Source organism: Oncorhynchus keta, unplaced genomic scaffold (genome assembly GCF_023373465.1).
Source record: "Oncorhynchus keta strain PuntledgeMale-10-30-2019 unplaced genomic scaffold, Oket_V2 Un_contig_3183_pilon_pilon, whole genome shotgun sequence".
Taxonomy (NCBI): domain Eukaryota; kingdom Metazoa; phylum Chordata; class Actinopteri; order Salmoniformes; family Salmonidae; genus Oncorhynchus; species Oncorhynchus keta.
In genome coordinates, this window is record NW_026287121.1 from 590 (window position 1) to 18,645 (window position 18,056).

An 18,056-nucleotide genomic window follows, 5' to 3' on the forward strand; every position below is an offset into this window, starting at 1 on the left:
CCCTGTTATATTCAACCACAACACAACCAACCCTGTTATATTCAACCACAACACAACCAACCCTGTTATATTCAACCACAACACAACCCTGTTATATTCAACCACAACACAACCAACCCTGTTATATTCAACCACAACACAACCCTGTTATATTCAACCACAACACAACCCTGTTATATTCAACCACAACACAACCCTGTTATATTCAACCACAACACAACCCTGTTATATTCAACCACAACACAACCCTGTTATATTCAACCACAACACAACCCTGTTATATTCAACCACAACACAACCAACCCTGTTATATTCAACCACAACACAACCAACCCTGTTATATTCAACCACAACACAACCAACCCTGTTATATTCAACCACAACCAACCCTGTTATATTCAACCACAACACAACCCTGTTATATTCAACCACAACACAACCCTGTTATATTCAACCACAACACAACCCTGTTATATTCAACCACAACACAACCCTGTTATATTCAACCACAACACAACCCTGTTATATTCAACCACAACACAACCAACCCTGTTATATTCAACCACAACACAACCAACCCTGTTATATTCAACCACAACACAACCAACCCTGTTATATTCAACCACAACACAACCCTGTTATATTCAACCACAACACAACCCTGTTATATTCAACCACAACACAACCCTGTTATATTCAACCACAACACAACCCTGTTATATTCAACCACAACACAACCCTGTTATATTCAACCACAACACAACCCTGTTATATTCAACCACAACACAACCCTGTTATATTCAACCACAACACAACCCTGTTATATTCAACCACAACACAACCCTGTTATATTCAACCACAACACAACCAACCCTGTTATATTCAACCACAACACAACCAACCCTGTTATATTCAACCACAACACAACCAACCCTGTTATATTCAACCACAACACAACCAACCCTGTTATATTCAACCACAACACAACACAACCCTGTTATATTCAACCACAACACAACCCTGTTATATTCAACCACAACACAACCCTGTTATATTCAACCACAACACAACCCTGTTATATTCAACCACAACACAACCCTGTTATATTCAACCACAACACAACCCTGTTATATTCAACCACAACACAACCAACCCTGTTATATTCAACCACAACACAACCCTGTTATATTCAACCACAACACAACCCTGTTATATTCAACCACAACACAACCCTGTTATATTCAACCACAACACAACCCTGTTATATTCAACCACAACACAACCAACCCTGTTATATTCAACCACAACACAACCCTGTTATATTCAACCACAACACAACCCTGTTATATTCAACCACAACACAACCCTGTTATATTCAACCACAACACAACCAACCCTGTTATATTCAACCACAACACAACCCTGTTATATTCACACAACCACAACACAACCCTGTTATATTCAACCACACAACCCTGTTACAACCAACCCTGTTATATTCAACCACAACACAACCCTGTTATATTCAACCACAACACAACCCTGTTATATTCAACCACAACACAACCCTGTTATATTCAACCACAACACAACCCTGTTATATTCAACCACAACACAACCCTGTTATATTCAACCACAACACAACCCTGTTATATTCAACCACAACACAACCAACCCTGTTATATTCAACCACAACACAACCCTGTTATATTCAACCACAACACAACCCTGTTATATTCAACCACAACACAACCCTGTTATATTCAACCACAACACAACCCTGTTATATTCAACCACAACACAACCCTGTTATATTCAACCACAACACAACCCTGTTATATTCAACCACAACCAACCCTGTTATATTCAACCACAACACAACCCTGTTATATTCAACCACAACACAACCCTGTTATATTCAACCACAACACAACCCTGTTATATTCAACCACAACACAACCCTGTTATATTCAACCACAACACAACCCTGTTATATTCAACCACAACACAACCCTGTTATATTCAACCACAACACAACCCTGTTATATTCAACCACAACACAACCCTGTTATATTCAACCACAACACAACCCTGTTATATTCAACCACAACACAACCCTGTTATATTCAACCACAACACAACCCTGTTATATTCAACCACAACACAACCCTGTTATATTCAACCACAAACACAACCCTGTTATATTCAACCACAACACAACCCTGTTATATTCAACCACAACACAACCCTGTTATATTCAACCACAACACAACCCTGTTATATTCAACCACAACACAACCCTGTTATATTCAACCACAACACAACCCTGTTATATTCAACCACAACACAACCCTGTTATATTCAACCACAACACAACCCTGTTATATTCAACCACAACACAACCCTGTTATATTCAACCACAACACAACCAACCCTGTTATAGTCAACCACAACACAACCCTGTTATATTCAACCACAACACAACCCTGTTATATTCAACCACAACACAACCCTGTTATATTCAACCACAACACAACCCTGTTATATTCAACCACAACACAACCCTGTTATATTCAACCACAACACAACCCTGTTATATTCAACCACAACACAACCCTGTTATAGTCAACCACAACACAACCAACCCTGTTATATTCAACCACAACACAACCCTGTTATATTCAACCACAACACAACCAACCCCATAACAAGGATCTGAGCCATGAATCTGGCCCTGAGACAAATATACAATGTATTCACACACACACAATACCCCATAGCGACAGCGCAACCCCATAGCAACAGCGCAACCCCATAGCAACAGCGCAACCCCATAGCGACAGCGCAACCCCATAGCAACAGCGCAACCCCATAGCAACAGCGCAACCCCATAGCGACAGAGCAACCCCATAGCGACAGCGCAACCCCATAGCGACAGAGCAACCCCATAGCGACAGCGCAACCCCATAGCGACAGAGCAACCCCATAGCGACAGCGCAACCCCATAGCGACAGCGCAACCCCATAGCGACAGCGCAACCCCATCAGTTATACCGCACCAGTTCCTGGATCAGTTATACCGCACCAGTTCCTGGATCAGTTATACCGCACCAGTTGCTCAGGCAGGAACCCCATTAAACCAACCCTTCCATCTCCTGCCAGTTGAATGTAACGGAGGCCCCAGATCAGGGCCTAAAAACCCAGCGGTTTCAGTTGGCTTCGTGTTCATTGGACAAATCTTGGAATGGTTTTTATGTTTTAATAACTGCTGTTTTGTAAAGAAAGTACATTTAAAAAATAACTGAGGATCACAACTCTACTGCAATGATTTTCACATTGGTTTTTTAATGTATTTCTCTATTGTTTTTAAATACCTGGTTAAATAAAGGGTTATATATATATATAAATACCTGGTTAAATAAAGGGTTATATATATATATAAATACCTGGTTAAATAAAGGGTTATATATATATATATATATATATATATATACCTGGTTAAATAAAGGGTTAGGGTTATATATATATATATATATAAATACCTGGTTAAATAAAGGGTTATATATATATATATATATATATATATGAATACCTGGTTAAATATATATTTCTCTATTGTTTTTAGTGGTCGGCTGTAACGTTTCTGTAAGAAATCAATAAACCATGTGGTCAAGTGCCAAATAAACACAAACAGTATTGTATACATTTATACTGTCAAATGATCTGTCAAACAAAATGTTTGTCCTCCTTTTGGATTTTGTAGATTTTGTATTGGTGTATTTAGTGATCTTGTAGTTGTTTTTGTTAACACAGGATTTGTTAGGTTTTTTTGGGGGGGGGGTCAACTTTAAAAAGCAAGAATTAAAGCTGCAAGTTTTCTGCGCGAATTTTTGGATATCGTGTCTTCTTTTTCCAAGTCTCTTGTTTGTTTTTGTTGGTTCCAACTCCTCACGAATAACAGAAAGGCCAGAGCCAAGAGTTTAGATGGGACATTGAGGTTCCTGCGTTGTGATGCACGCACACTAGAACGTTCTACGGCGGCCATATTGTCTCCCCATTAACATGACATGGAGAATATTTAAACAGTGATGCAGAACCGAATGTCTACAATATAAAAGAAACATTATAAAAGTCTGACTCTGAGCTAGGATTTCATACAGCACAGGAATCATTCTCTGTTGAGACGTCCTAGGATCTGTCTGAATGACAGGAGGTCCTCTGTATTGAGAGGTCCTAGGATCTGTCTGAATGTGACTGACAGGAGGTCCTCTGTATTGAGAGGTCCTAGGATCTGTCTAAATGACAGGAGGTCCTCTGTATTGAGAGGTCCTAGGATCTGTCTAAATGACAGGAGGTCCTCTGTATTGAGAGGTCCTAGGATCTGTCTGAATGACAGGAGGTCCTCTGTATTGAGAGGTCCTAGGATCTGTCTAAATGACAGGAGGTCCTCTGTATTGAGAGGTCCTAGGATCTGTCTAAATGACAGGAGGTCCTCTGTATTGAGAGGTCCTAGGATCTGTCTAAATGACAGGAGGTCCTCTGTATTGAGAGGTCCTAGGATCTGTCTAAATGACAGGAGGTCCTCTGTATTGAGAGGTCCTAGGATCTGTCTAAATGTGACTGACAGGAGGTCCTCTGTATTGAGAGGTCCTAGGATCTGTCTAAATGTGACTGACAGGAGGTCCTCTGTATTGAGAGGTCCTAGGATCTGTCTGAATGACAGGACGTCCTCTGTATTGAGAGGTCCTAGGATCTGTCTAAATGACAGGAGGTCCTCTGTATTGAGAGGTCCTAGGATCTGTCTAAATGACAGGAGGTCCTCTGTATTGAGAGGTCCTAGGATCTGTCTGAATGACAGGAGGTCCTCTGTCTAGGATCTGTCTGAATGACAGGAGGTCCTCTGTATTGAGAGGTCCTAGGATCTGTCTAAATGACAGGAGGTCCTCTGTATTGAGAGGTCCTAGGATCTGTCTAAATGACAGGAGGTCCTCTGTATTGAGAGGTCCTAGGATCTGTCTAAATGACAGGAGGTCCTCTGTATTGAGAGGTCCTAGGATCTGTCTAAATGTGACTGACAGGAGGTCCTCTGTATTGAGAGGTCCTAGGATCTGTCTGACAGGAATGAGAGGTCCTGATCTGTCTAAATGACAGGAGGTCCTCTGTATTGAGAGGTCCTAGGATCTGTCTAAATGACAGGAGGTCCTCTGTATTGAGAGGTCCTAGGATCTGTCTAAATGACAGGAGGTCCTCTATTGAGAGGTCTAGGATCTGAATGACAGGAGGTCCTCTGTATTGAGAGGTCCTAGGATCTGTCTAAATGACAGGAGGTCCTCTGTATTGAGAGGTCCTAGGATCTGTCTGAATGACAGGAGGTCCTCTGTATTGAGAGGTCCTATGATCTGTCTAAATGACAGGAGGTCCTCTGTATTGAGAGGTCCTAGGATCTGTCTAAATGACAGGAGGTCCTCTGTATTGAGAGGTCCTAGGATCTGTCTAAATGACAGGAGGTCCTCTGTATTGAGAGGTCCTAGGATCTGTCTAAATGACAGGAGGTCCTCTGTATTGAGAGGTCCTAGGATCTGTCTGAATGACAGGAGGTCCTCTGTATTGAGAGGTCCTAGGATCTGTCTGAATGACAGGAGGTCCTCCGTGTGATGTTCCCTGTAGTGAGAGAGTGACTGATGTTCCTGTAGACAGGAGAATGACTGATGTTCCCTAGTGATTGACTGATGTTCCCTAAATGACAGGAGGTCGTGACTGATGTTCCCTGAGAGGTCCTAGGATCTGTCTGAATGACAGGAGGTCCTCTGTATTGAGAGGTCCTAGGATCTGTCTGAATGACTGAGGAGGTGACTAGGTTCTGTCAGGAATGACTGATGTTCCTCTGTATTGAGAGGTCCTAGGATCTGTCTGAATGACAGGAGGTCCCTCTGTATTGAGAGGTCCTAGGATCTGTCTGAATGACAGGAGGTCCTCTGTATGATGTTCCCTGAGAGGACATGACTGATGTCCTCTGTATTGAGAGTTCCTAGACAGGATCTGTCTGATGACAGGGAGGTCCTGATGTTCAGGAGGTCCTAGGTTCTGTCTGAATGACTGATGTTCCCTGTAGACAGGAGACATGACTGATGTTCCTAGTAGTGATGTAGACAGGAGACATGACTGATGTTCCCTGTAGACAGGAGACGTGACTGATGTTCCCTGTAGTGGTGTAGACAAGAGAGAGATGAGGAAGTTATGATAACCACCCACCTCTCTTCCTGGTTTCTGGTTTGAAGTGTTTGGCAGGAGGCGGACAGACATGTTCCTCAGCAGGTCGTGACACCCTCTTCATCACGACACCCCTGACACACAGGATTACATCAAAGTGGGAACAACAACGACTAGGAACCCAATTAAGGGTTTAAACAGCAGCCAATCAGCAGCTCTAACTCCTCATCAGTCCTTTTAACGTTGTAAATGAAGACCCAACTAGTGAGAAATAGTCACAGCATTGAGGAGGATTTCCTTACATGCTGTTTAAATAGAGACCTACATCAGAACATGGCCATTATATCACCATGGAAACATGGCTATTATGTCACCATGGAAACACATAGGAGCTTATCGAAGCAGCCACTGGAATGTGTGGAATTAATATTCTTCCAACCCTCTCTGCTACCCTCTCTCCTACCCTCTTCTCCTACCCTCTCTCCTACCCTCTCTCCTACCCTCTTCTCCTACCCTCTCTGCTACCCTCTAATCCTACTCTCCCTCCTACTCTCCCTCCCCTCTTCTCCAACCCTCTCCTACCCTCTTCTACCCTCTTCTACCCTCTCTCCTACCCTCTCTCTCCTACCCTCTCTCTCCTACCCTCTCTCCTACCCTCTCTCCTACCCTCCTCTCCTACCCCCTCTCCTACCCTCTTCTCCTACCCTTCTCCTACCCTCTCTCCTACCCTCTCTCCTACCCCTCTCCTACCCTCATCTCCTACCCTCCTCTCCTACCCCTCTCTCCTACCCTCTTCTCCTACCCTACCCTCTCTCCCTCTCCTACCCTCCTCTCCTACCCCTCTCCTACCCTCCTCTCCTCCCTCTCTCCTACCCTCTCTCCCCCTCTCTACCCTCCTCCTTCTCCTACCCTCTCTCCTACCCTCTCTCCTACCCTCTCTCTACCCTACCCTCTCTCCTACCCTCTTCTCCTCTCTCCTACCCTCCCTCTACCCTCTCTCCTACCCTCTTCTCCTACCCTCTCTCTCCTACCCTCTTCTCCTACCCTCTTCTCCTACCCCTCTCTCCTACCCTCCTCTCATACCCTCTCTCCTACCCTCCTCTCCTACCCTCTTCTCCTACCCTCTTCTCCTACCCTCTCTCTCCTACCCTCTCTCTCTCTACCCTCTCTCCTACCCTCTCTACCCCTACCTACCCTCTCTCTCCTACCCTACCCTTCTCCTACCCCTCTCTCCTACCCTCTTACCCTCTCCTACCCTCTACCCTCTTCTCCTCTCTCCTACCCTCTTCTCCTACCCTCTCTCCTACCCTCTTCTCCTACCCTCTCTCCTACCCTCTTCTCCTTCTCCTCTCTCCTACCCTCTCTCCTACCCTCCTCTCCTACCCTCTCTCCTACCCCTCTTCTCCTACCCTCTCTCCTACCCTCCTCCTAACCCTCCTCTCCTTCCCTCTTTCTACCCTTTCTCCTACCCTCTCTCCTACCCCTCTTCTCCTACCCTCTCTCCTACCCTCTTCCCTACCCTTCCTACCCTCTCTCCTGCCCTCTCTCCTACCCTCTCTCCTACCCTCTTCTCCTACCCTCTCTCCTACCCTCTTCTCCTATGGGCTGTATATAGGGACTGTATAGGGGCTGTATATGGACTGTATAAGGGCTGTATAGGGACTGTATATAGGGCTGTATATGGACTGTATAGGGACTGTATAAGGGCTGTATAGGGGGTATAGGGGCTATATATATATATATATAAATACTTGGTTAAATAAAGGGTTAGGGTTATATATATAAATACCTGGTTAAATAAAGGGTTAGGCTATATATATATATAAATACCTGGTTAAATAAAGGGTTAGGGTTATATATATATAAATACCTGGTTAAATAAAGGGTTAGGGTTATATATATATATATATATATATATATATATATAAATATATATATATATATATAAATACCTGGTTAAATAAAGGGTTAGGGTTTATATATATAAATACCTGGTTAAATAAAGGGTTATATATATATATATAAATACCTGGTTAAATAAAGTTATATATATATATACCTGGTTAAATAAAGGGTTATATATATATATAAATACCTGGTTAAATAAAGGGTTATATATATATATATAAATACCTGGTTAAATAAAGGGTTAGGGTTATATATATATAAATACCTGGTTAAATAAAGGGTTAGGGTTTTATATATATATAAATACCTGGTTAAATAAAGGGTTAGGGTTATATATATATAAATACCTGGTTAAATAAAGGGTTAGGGTTATATATATATATAAATACCTGGTTAAATAAAGGGTTAGGGTTATATATATATATAAATACCTGGTTAAATAAAGGGTTAGGGTTATATATATATATATATAAATACCTGGTTAAATAAAGGGTTAGGGTTATATATATATATATATATAAATACCTGGTTAAATAAAGGGTTAGGGTTATATATATATAATACCTGGTTAAATAAAGGGTTAGGGTTATATATATATATAAATACCTGGTTAAATAAAGGGTTAGGGTTATATATATATAAATACCTGGTTAAATAAAAGGGTATATATATATATAAATACCTGGTTAAATAAAGGGTTAGGGTTATATATATATATAAATACCTGGTTAAATAAAGGGTTAGGGTTATATATATAAATACCTGGTTAAATAAAGGGTATATATATATATATATATAAATACCTGGTTAAATAAAGGGTAGGGTTATATATATATATAAATACCTGGTTAAATAAAGGGTTATATATATATATATAAATACCTGGTTAAATAAAGGGTTAGGGGTTAAATATAAGGGTTGGTTAAATAAAGGGTTATATATATATATAAATACCTGGTTAAATAAAGGGTTAGGGTATATATATATATAAATACCTGGTTAAATAAAGGGTTATATATATATATATATATATATATATATATATATATAAATAAATATATATATAAATACCTGGTTAAATAAAGGGTTAGGGTTATATATATATAAATACCTGGTTAAATAAAGGGTTAGGGTTTTATATATATATATAAATACCTGGTTAAATAAGGTGAAATTTAAAAGAAAATTGACCAATAGCCTGCCACTTTAGGGATTCTCTGAGCCAGGATGCTGCCGATGGTAGATCAGTTAGATCGTAACACAAGGTGAGACATCCTAACATGAGCGAATCACAGTGTGTAAATGCATTTACGTCTGAGCCTGAGAGTTTTGATACGACAGTAAGTGGATGGACAGGGCCGCTCTCTGGGGGGGATGACAAGTTGTTTTCAGGGATATTCTGCCACCTAGTGGAACATATTTGTACTACATCTCTGAGAATTGATTCGGGGAAGGAAAACTGATTTCAGGACGTGGGCGGATTGGCCGATTGGCAATTCTGCCAAATGTCAGAGGGGCTGGGCCATCTTGGACTGAGGTGGGCTGGTCGAAAAATATATAGATATATTTGGTTTTTAAAAAATGTATTAATGATTTTTGTGCAACTTCTCTGTTCTCTATAATAATAATCTGTATTGAGCATTTGGCTGACCAATGGTGGCCGAGCTGAGGTGGTACTGAGGTGGCTGACCATTGGTGGCCGAGTTGAGGTGGCTGACCATTGGTGGCCGAGCTGAGGTTGCGCTGGTGGCTGACCAATGGTGGCCGAGCTGAGGTGGTTGCAAATTCACATTCGAAGTCAAAAGCTGACCAGTTGGTTTTGGTCAAAGCTGATAAATGTGTGAAATGGTGATTTGTTTCTGACCAGTGCCTGTGTCTGTGTCTGTGTCTGTGCTGTGTCTGCTGTCCGTGTGTCCTGTGCTGTGTCTGTGTCCGTGTCCTGTGTCTGGTGTGTCTGTGTCTGTGTCTGTGTCTGTGTCTGTGTCTGTGTCTGTGTCTGTGTCTGTGCCTGTGTCTGTGTCTGTGTCTGTGTCTGTGTCTGTCTGTGTCTGTGTCTGTGTCTGTGTCTGTGTCTGTGTCTGTGTCTGTCTGTGTCTGTGTCTGTGTCTGTGTCTGTGTCTGTGCCTGTGCCTGTGCCTGTGTCTGTGTCTGTGTCTGTGTCTGTGTCTGTGTCTGTGTCCTGTGTCTGTGTCTGTGTCTGTGTCTGTGTCTGTGCCTGTGTCTGTGTCTGTGTCTGTGTCTGTGTCTGTGTCTGTGTCTGTGTCCTGTGCCTGTGTCTGTGTCTGTGCCTGTGTCTGTGTCTGTGTCTGTGTCTGTGTCTGTGTGTCTGTGTCTGTGTCTGTGTCTGTGTCTGTGTCTGTGCCTGTGTCTGTGTCTGTGTCTGTGTCTGTGTCTGTGCCTGTGTCTGTGCCTGTGTCTGTGCCTGTGTCTGTGTCTGTGCCTGTGTGTCTGTGTCTGCCTGTCTGTGTCTGTGTCTGTGTCTGTGTCTGTGTCTGTGTCTGTGCCTGTGCCTGTGCCTGTTTCTGTGTCTGTGCCCGTTTCTGTGTCTGTGCCTGTGTCTGTGCCTGTGAGAAAAGACAGATCAGTTGCTGTGGTGCAGTGGAGGTCGGGAGGAGAACAGAGAAAGACACTCACCCACACTGACACAGATCATGTAGCCCAGGGCTGGCGTTCTATTTGTATTGATTTAACCTTTATGTGACCTTCATTTAACCAGGCAGGTCAGTTAAGAACAAATTCTTATTTACAATGACGGCCTACCAGAAGGGCAGAAGGGTCCTTCTGTAGCTCAGTTGGTAGAGCATGGCGCTTGTAACGCCAGGGTAGTGGGTAACGATCCAGGGACACCACCCATACGTAGAATGTATGCACACATGACTGTAAGTCAGCTTTGGATTAAAGCGTCCATTCATTTAAATGGCATATAAGAACAAACTTATTATTATTATATTAAGGCCTCCTGCGGGGACGGGACGGGGACAGATAGGGACGGGACGGGGGGCGGGGACGGGGCTGGGATTAAACAATAACATACAGGACAAAACACACATCAACACTACATAAAGAGAACACATGTCAGCAACACACAACATGGTATTAGCCCAGCATAGTAGCAGCACAACATGGTATTAGCACAGCATAGTAGCAACACAACATGGTATTAGCACAGCATAGTAGCAACACAACATGGTATTAGCACAGCATAGTAGCAACACAACATGGTATTAGCACAGCATAGTAGCAACACAACATGGTATTAGCACAGCATAGTAGCAGCACAACATGGTATTAGCACAGCATAGTAGCAACACAACATGGTATTAGCACAGCATAGTAGCAACACAACATGGTATTAGCACAGCATAGTAGCAACACAACATGGTATTAGCACAGCATAGTAGCAACACAACATGGTATTAGCACAGCATAGTAGCAACACAACATGGTATTAGCACAGCATAGTAGCAACACAACATGGTATTAGCACAGCATAGTAGCAGCACAACATGGTATTAGCACAGCATAGTAGCAACACAACATGGTATTAGCACAGCATAGTAGCAGCACAACATGGTATTAGCACAGCATAGTAGCAACACAACATGGTATTAGCACAGCATAGTAGCAACACAACATGGTATTAGCACAGCATAGTAGCAACACAACATGGTATTAGCACAGCATAGTAGCAACACAACATGGTATTAGCACAGCATAGTAGCAACACAACATGGTATTAGCACAGCATAGTAGCAACACAACATGGTATTAGCACAGCATAGTAGCAACACAACATGGTATTAGCACAGCATAGTAGCAACACAACATGGTATTAGCACAGCATAGTAGCAACACAACATGGTATTAGCACAGCATAGTAGCAACACAACATGGTATTAGCACAGCATAGTAGCAACACAACATGGTATTAGCACAACATAGTAGCAACACAACATGGTATTAGCACAGCATAGTAGCAACACAACATGGTATTAGCACAGCATAGTAGCAACACAACATGGTAGCAACACAAAACCTGGTAGCAGCACAGCATGGTATTAGCACAGCATATTAGCAACACAACATGGTATTAGCACAGCATATTAGCAACACAACATGGTATTAGCACAGCATAGTAGCAACACAACATGGTATTAGCACAGCATATTAGCAACACAACATGGTATTAGCACAGCATAGTAGCAACACATGTATTAGCACAGCATATTAGCAACACAACATGGTATTAGCACAGCATATTAGCAACACAACATGGTATTAGCACAGCATATTAGCAACACAACATGGTATTAGCACAGCATATTAGCAACACAACATGGTATTAGACAACAGCAAGAAGGTAGCAACACAACAGGTAGAGACAACAACACAGCAGGTATTAGACAACACAACATGTGGAGACAACACAGAATATTAGAGACAACAGCACAGCAGGTAGAGACAACAGTATTAGAAGGTATTAGACAACAGCATTAGAAGGTAGAGACAACAGCAAGAATGGTAGAGACAACAGCAAGACAGGTAGTCAGACAACAGCAAGACATGGTAGAGACAACAACAAGAATGGTAGACACAACAACAAGACAGGTAGAGACAACAACAAGAAGGTAGAGACAACAGCAAAAGGTAGAGACAACAGCAGAAGGTAGAGACAACAACAAGAAGGTGGAGACAACAGCAAGAAGGTAGAGACGACAGCAAGAAGGTAGAGACACAGCAACAAGGTAGAGAGACAGCAAGAAAGTAGAGACAACAACAAGAAGGTGGAGACAACAGCAAGAAGGTAGAGACAACAGCAAGAAGGTAGAGACAACAGCAAGAAGGTAGAGACAACAGCAAGAAGGTAGAGACAACAGCAAGAAGGTAGAGACAACAGCAAGAAGGTAGAGACAACAACAAGAAGGTAGAGACAACAGCAAGAAGGTAGAGACAACAGCAAGAAGGTAGAGACAACAGCAAGAAGGTGGAGACAACAGCAAGAAGGTAGAGACAACAGCAAGAAGGTAGAGACAACAGCAAGAAGGTGGAGACAACAGCAAGAAGGTAGAGACAACAGCAAGAAGGTAGAGACAACAGCAAGAAGGTAGAGACAACAGCAAGAAGGTAGAGACAACAGCAAGAAGGTAGAGACAACAGCAAGAAGGTAGAGACAACAGCAAGAAGGTGGAGACAACAGCAAGAAGGTAGAGACAACAGCAAGAAGGTAGAGACAACAGCAAGAAGGTAGAGACAACAGCAAGAAGGTAGAGACAACAACAAGAAGGTAGAGACAACAGCAAGAAGGTAGAGACAACAGCAAGAAGGTAGAGACAACAGCAAGAAGGTGGAGACAACAGCAAGAAGGTAGAGGGGTTGACAGCAAGAAGGTAGAGACAACAGCAAGAAGGTAGAGACAACAGCAAGAAGGTAGAGACAACAGCAAGAAGGTAGAGACAACAGCAAGAAGGGCAAGAAGGTAGAGACAACAACAAGAAGGGCAAGAAGGTAGAGACAACAGCAAGAAGGTAGAGACAACAGCAAGAAGGTAGAGACAACAACAAGAAGGTAGAGACAACAGCAAGAAGGTAGAGACAACAGCAAGAAGGTAGAGACAACAGCAAGAAGGTAGAGACAACAGCAAGAAGGGCAAGAAGGTGGAGACAACAGCAAGAAGGTAGAGACAACAGCAAGAAGGTAGAGACAACAGCAAGAAGGTAGAGACAACAGCAAGAAGGGCAAGAAGGTAGAGACAACAGCAAGAAGGTAGAGACAACAGCAAGAAGGTAGAGACAACAACAAGAAGGTAGAGACAACAGCAAGAAGGTAGAGACAACAGCAAGAAGGTAGAGACAACAGCAAGAAGGTAGAGACAACAGCAAGAAGGTAGAGACAACAGCAAGAAGGTGGAGACAACAGCAAGAAGGTAGAGACAACAGCAAGAAGGTAGAGACAACAGCAAGAAGGTAGAGACAACAGCAAGAAGGTAGAGACAACAGCAAGAAGGTGGAGACAACAGCAAGAAGGTAGAGACAACAGCAAGAAGGTAGAGACAACAGCAAGAAGGTAGAGACAACAGCAAGAAGGTAGAGACAACAGCAAGAAGGTAGAGACAACAGCAAGAAGGTAGAGACAACAGCAAGAAGGTAGAGACAACATAAAGGGCAAGAAGGTAGAGACAACAGCAAGAAGGTAGAGACAACAGCAAGAAGGTAGAGACAACAGCAAGAAGGTAGAGACAACAGCAAGAGGGTAGAGACAACATAAAGGGCAAGAAGGTAGAGACAACAGCAAGAAGGTAGAGACAACAGCAAGAAGGTAGAGACAACAGCAAGAAGGTAGAGACAACAGCAAGAAGGTAGAGACAACAGCAAGAAGGTAGAGACAACAGCAAGAAGGTAGAGACAACAGCAAGAAGGTAGAGACAACAGCAAGAAGGTGGAGACAACAGCAAGAAGGTAGAGACAACAGCAAGAAGGTAGAGACAACAGCAAGAAGGTAGAGACAACAGCAAGAAGGTAGAGACAACAGCAAGAAGGTAGAGACAACATAAAGGGCAAGAAGGTAGAGACAACAGCAAGAAGGTAGAGACAACAGCAAGAAGGTAGAGACAACAGCAAGAAGGTAGAGACAACAGCAAGAAGGTAGAGACAACAGCAAGAAGGTAGAGACAACAGCAAGAAGGTAGAGACAACAGCAAGAAGGTAGAGACAACAGCAAGAAGGTAGAGACAACAGCAAGAAGGTAGAGACAACAGCAAGAAGGTAGAGACAACAGCAAGAAGGTAGAGACAACAGCAAGAAGGTAGAGACAACAGCAAGAAGGTAGAGACGACAGCAAGAAGGTAGAGACAACAGCAAGAAGGTGGAGACAACAGCAAGAAGGTAGAGACAACAGCAAGAAGGTAGAGACAACAGCAAGAAGGTAGAGACAACAGCAAGAAGGTAGAGACAACAGCAAGAAGGTAGAGACAACAGCAAGAAGGTAGAGACAACAGCAAGAAGGTAGAGACAACATAAAGGGCAAGAAGGTAGAGACAACAGCAAGAAGGTAGAGACAACAGCAAGAAGGTAGAGACAACAGCAAGAAGGTAGAGACAACAGCAAGAAGGTAGAGACAACAGCAAGAAGGTAGAGACAACAGCAAGAAGGTAGAGACAACAGCAAGAAGGTAGAGACAACAACAAGAAGGTAGAGACAACAGCAAGAAGGTGGAGACAACAGCAAGAAGGTAGAGACAACAGCAAGAAGGTAGAGACAACAGCAAGAAGGTAGAGACAACAGCAAGAAGGTAGAGACAACAGCAAGAAGGTAGAGACAACAGCAAGAAGGTAGAGACAACAACAAGAAGGTAGAGACAACAACAAGAAGGTAGAGACAACAACAAGAAGGTAGAGACAACAGCAAGAAGGTAGAGACAACAGCAAGAAGGTAGAGACAACAGCAAGAAGGTGGAGACAACAGCAAGAAGGTAGAGACAACAGCAAGAAGGTAGAGACGACAGCAACAAGGTAGAGACGACAGCAAGAAAGTAGAGACGACAGCAAGAAGGTGGAGACAACAGCAAGAAGGTAGAGACAACAGCAAGAAGGTAGAGACAACAGCAAGAAGGTAGAGACAACAGCAAGAAGGTAGAGACAACAGCAAGAAGGTAGAGACAACAGCAAGAAGGTAGAGACAACAACAAGAAGGTAGAGACAACAGCAAGAAGGTAGAGACAACAGCAAGAAGGTAGAGACAACAACAAGAAGGTAGAGACAACAGCAAGAAGGTAGAGACAACAGCAAGAAGGTAGAGACAACAGCAAGAAGGTGGAGACAACAGCAAGAAGGTAGAGACAACAGCAAGAAGGTAGAGACAACAGCAAGAAGGTAGAGACAACAGCAAGAAGGTAGAGACAACAGCAAGAAGGTAGAGACAACAACAAGAAGGTAGAGACAACATCAAGAAGGGCAAGAAGGTGGAGACAACATCAAGAAGGTAGAGACAACAGCAAGAAGGTGGAGACAACAGCAAGAAGGTAGAGACAACAGCAAGAAGGTAGAGACAACAGCAAGAAGGTAGAGACAACAGCAAGAAGGTAGAGACAACAGCAAGAAGGGCAAGAAGGTAGAGACAACAGCAAGAAGGTAGAGACAACAGCAAGAAGGTGGAGACAACAGCAAGAAGGTAGAGACAACAGCAAGAAGGGCAAGAAGGTGGAGACAACAGCAAGAAGGTAGAGACAACAGCAAGAAGGTAGAGACAACAACAAGAAGGTAGAGACAACAGCAAGAAGGTAGAGACAACAGCAAGAAGGTAGAGACAACAGCAAGAAGGTAGAGACAACAGCAAGAAGGTAGAGACAACAGCAAGAAGGTGGAGACAACAGCAAGAAGGTAGAGACAACAGCAAGAAGGTAGAGACAACAGCAAGAAGGTAGAGACAACAGCAAGAAGGTGGAGACAACAGCAAGAAGGTGGAGACAACAGCAAGAAGGTAGAGACAACAGCAAGAAGGTAGAGACAACAGCAAGAAGGTAGAGACAACAGCAAGAAGGTAGAGACAACAGCAAGAAGGTAGAGACAACAGCAAGAAGGTAGAGACAACAGCAAGAAGGTAGAGACAACATAAAGGGCAAGAAGGTAGAGACAACAGCAAGAAGGTAGAGACAACAGCAAGAAGGTAGAGACAACAGCAAGAAGGTAGAGACAACAGCAAGAAGGTAGAGACAACATAAAGGGCAAGAAGGTAGAGACAACAGCAAGAAGGTAGAGACAACAGCAAGAAGGTAGAGACAACAGCAAGAAGGTAGAGACAACAGCAAGAAGGTAGAGACAACAGCAAGAAGGTAGAGACAACAGCAAGAAGGTAGAGACAACAGCAAGAAGGTAGAGACAACAGCAAGAAGGTAGAGACAACAGCAAGAAGGTGGAGACAACAGCAAGAAGGTAGAGACAACAGCAAGAAGGTAGAGACAACAGCAAGAAGGTAGAGACAACAGCAAGAAGGTAGAGACAACAGCAAGAAGGTAGAGACAACATAAAGGGCAAGAAGGTAGAGACAACAGCAAGAAGGTAGAGACAACAGCAAGAAGGTAGAGACAACAGCAAGAAGGTAGAGACAACAGCAAGAAGGTAGAGACAACAGCAAGAAGGTAGAGACAACAGCAAGAAGGTAGAGACAACAGCAAGAAGGTAGAGACAACAGCAAGAAGGTAGAGACAACAGCAAGAAGGTAGAGACAACAGCAAGAAGGTAGAGACAACAGCAAGAAGGTAGAGACAACAGCAAGAAGGTAGAGACGACAGCAAGAAGGTAGAGACAACAGCAAGAAGGTGGAGACAACAGCAAGAAGGTAGAGACAACAGCAAGAAGGTAGAGACAACAGCAAGAAGGTAGAGACAACAGCAAGAAGGTAGAGACAACAGCAAGAAGGTAGAGACAACAGCAAGAAGGTAGAGACAACAGCAAGAAGGTAGAGACAACATAAAGGGCAAGAAGGTAGAGACAACAGCAAGAAGGTAGAGACAACAGCAAGAAGGTAGAGACAACAGCAAGAAGGTAGAGACAACAGCAAGAAGGTAGAGACAACAGCAAGAAGGTAGAGACAACAGCAAGAAGGTAGAGACAACAGCAAGAAGGTAGAGACAACAGCAAGAAGGTAGAGACAACAGCAAGAAGGTAGAGACAACAGCAAGAAGGTGGAGACAACAGCAAGAAGGTGGAGACAACAGCAAGAAGGTAGAGACAACAGCAAGAAGGTGGAGACAACAGCAAGAAGGTGGAGACAACAGCAAGAAGGTAGAGACAACAGCAAGAAGGTAGAGACAACAGCAAGAAGGTAGAGACAACAACAAGAAGGTAGAGACAACAGCAAGAAGGTAGAGACAACAGCAAGAAGGTAGAGACAACAGCAAGAAGGTGGAGACAACAGCAAGAAGGTAGAGACAACAGCAAGAAGG

At 43.1% G+C, this 18,056-nt stretch overlaps 2 long non-coding RNA genes across 2 annotated transcripts; one reads left to right on the plus strand and one right to left on the minus strand.

Moving 5' to 3' along the window:
- Positions 1 to 2,207: 2,207 nt before the first annotated feature.
- On the minus strand, positions 2,208 to 2,811 carry LOC127923756 (uncharacterized). Its single transcript, XR_008115279.1, has 2 exons — positions 2,561 to 2,811; positions 2,208 to 2,512 (listed from the first exon to the last, which is right to left on the minus strand). It is a non-coding gene; the product is annotated as an uncharacterized LOC127923756 (long non-coding RNA).
- Positions 2,812 to 13,151: 10,340 nt separating this feature from the next.
- LOC127923757 (uncharacterized) lies at positions 13,152 to 14,337 on the plus strand. The gene is made up of 3 exons (XR_008115280.1): positions 13,152 to 13,181; positions 13,743 to 14,040; positions 14,307 to 14,337. It is a non-coding gene; the product is annotated as an uncharacterized LOC127923757 (long non-coding RNA).
- Positions 14,338 to 18,056: the final 3,719 nt, after the last annotated feature.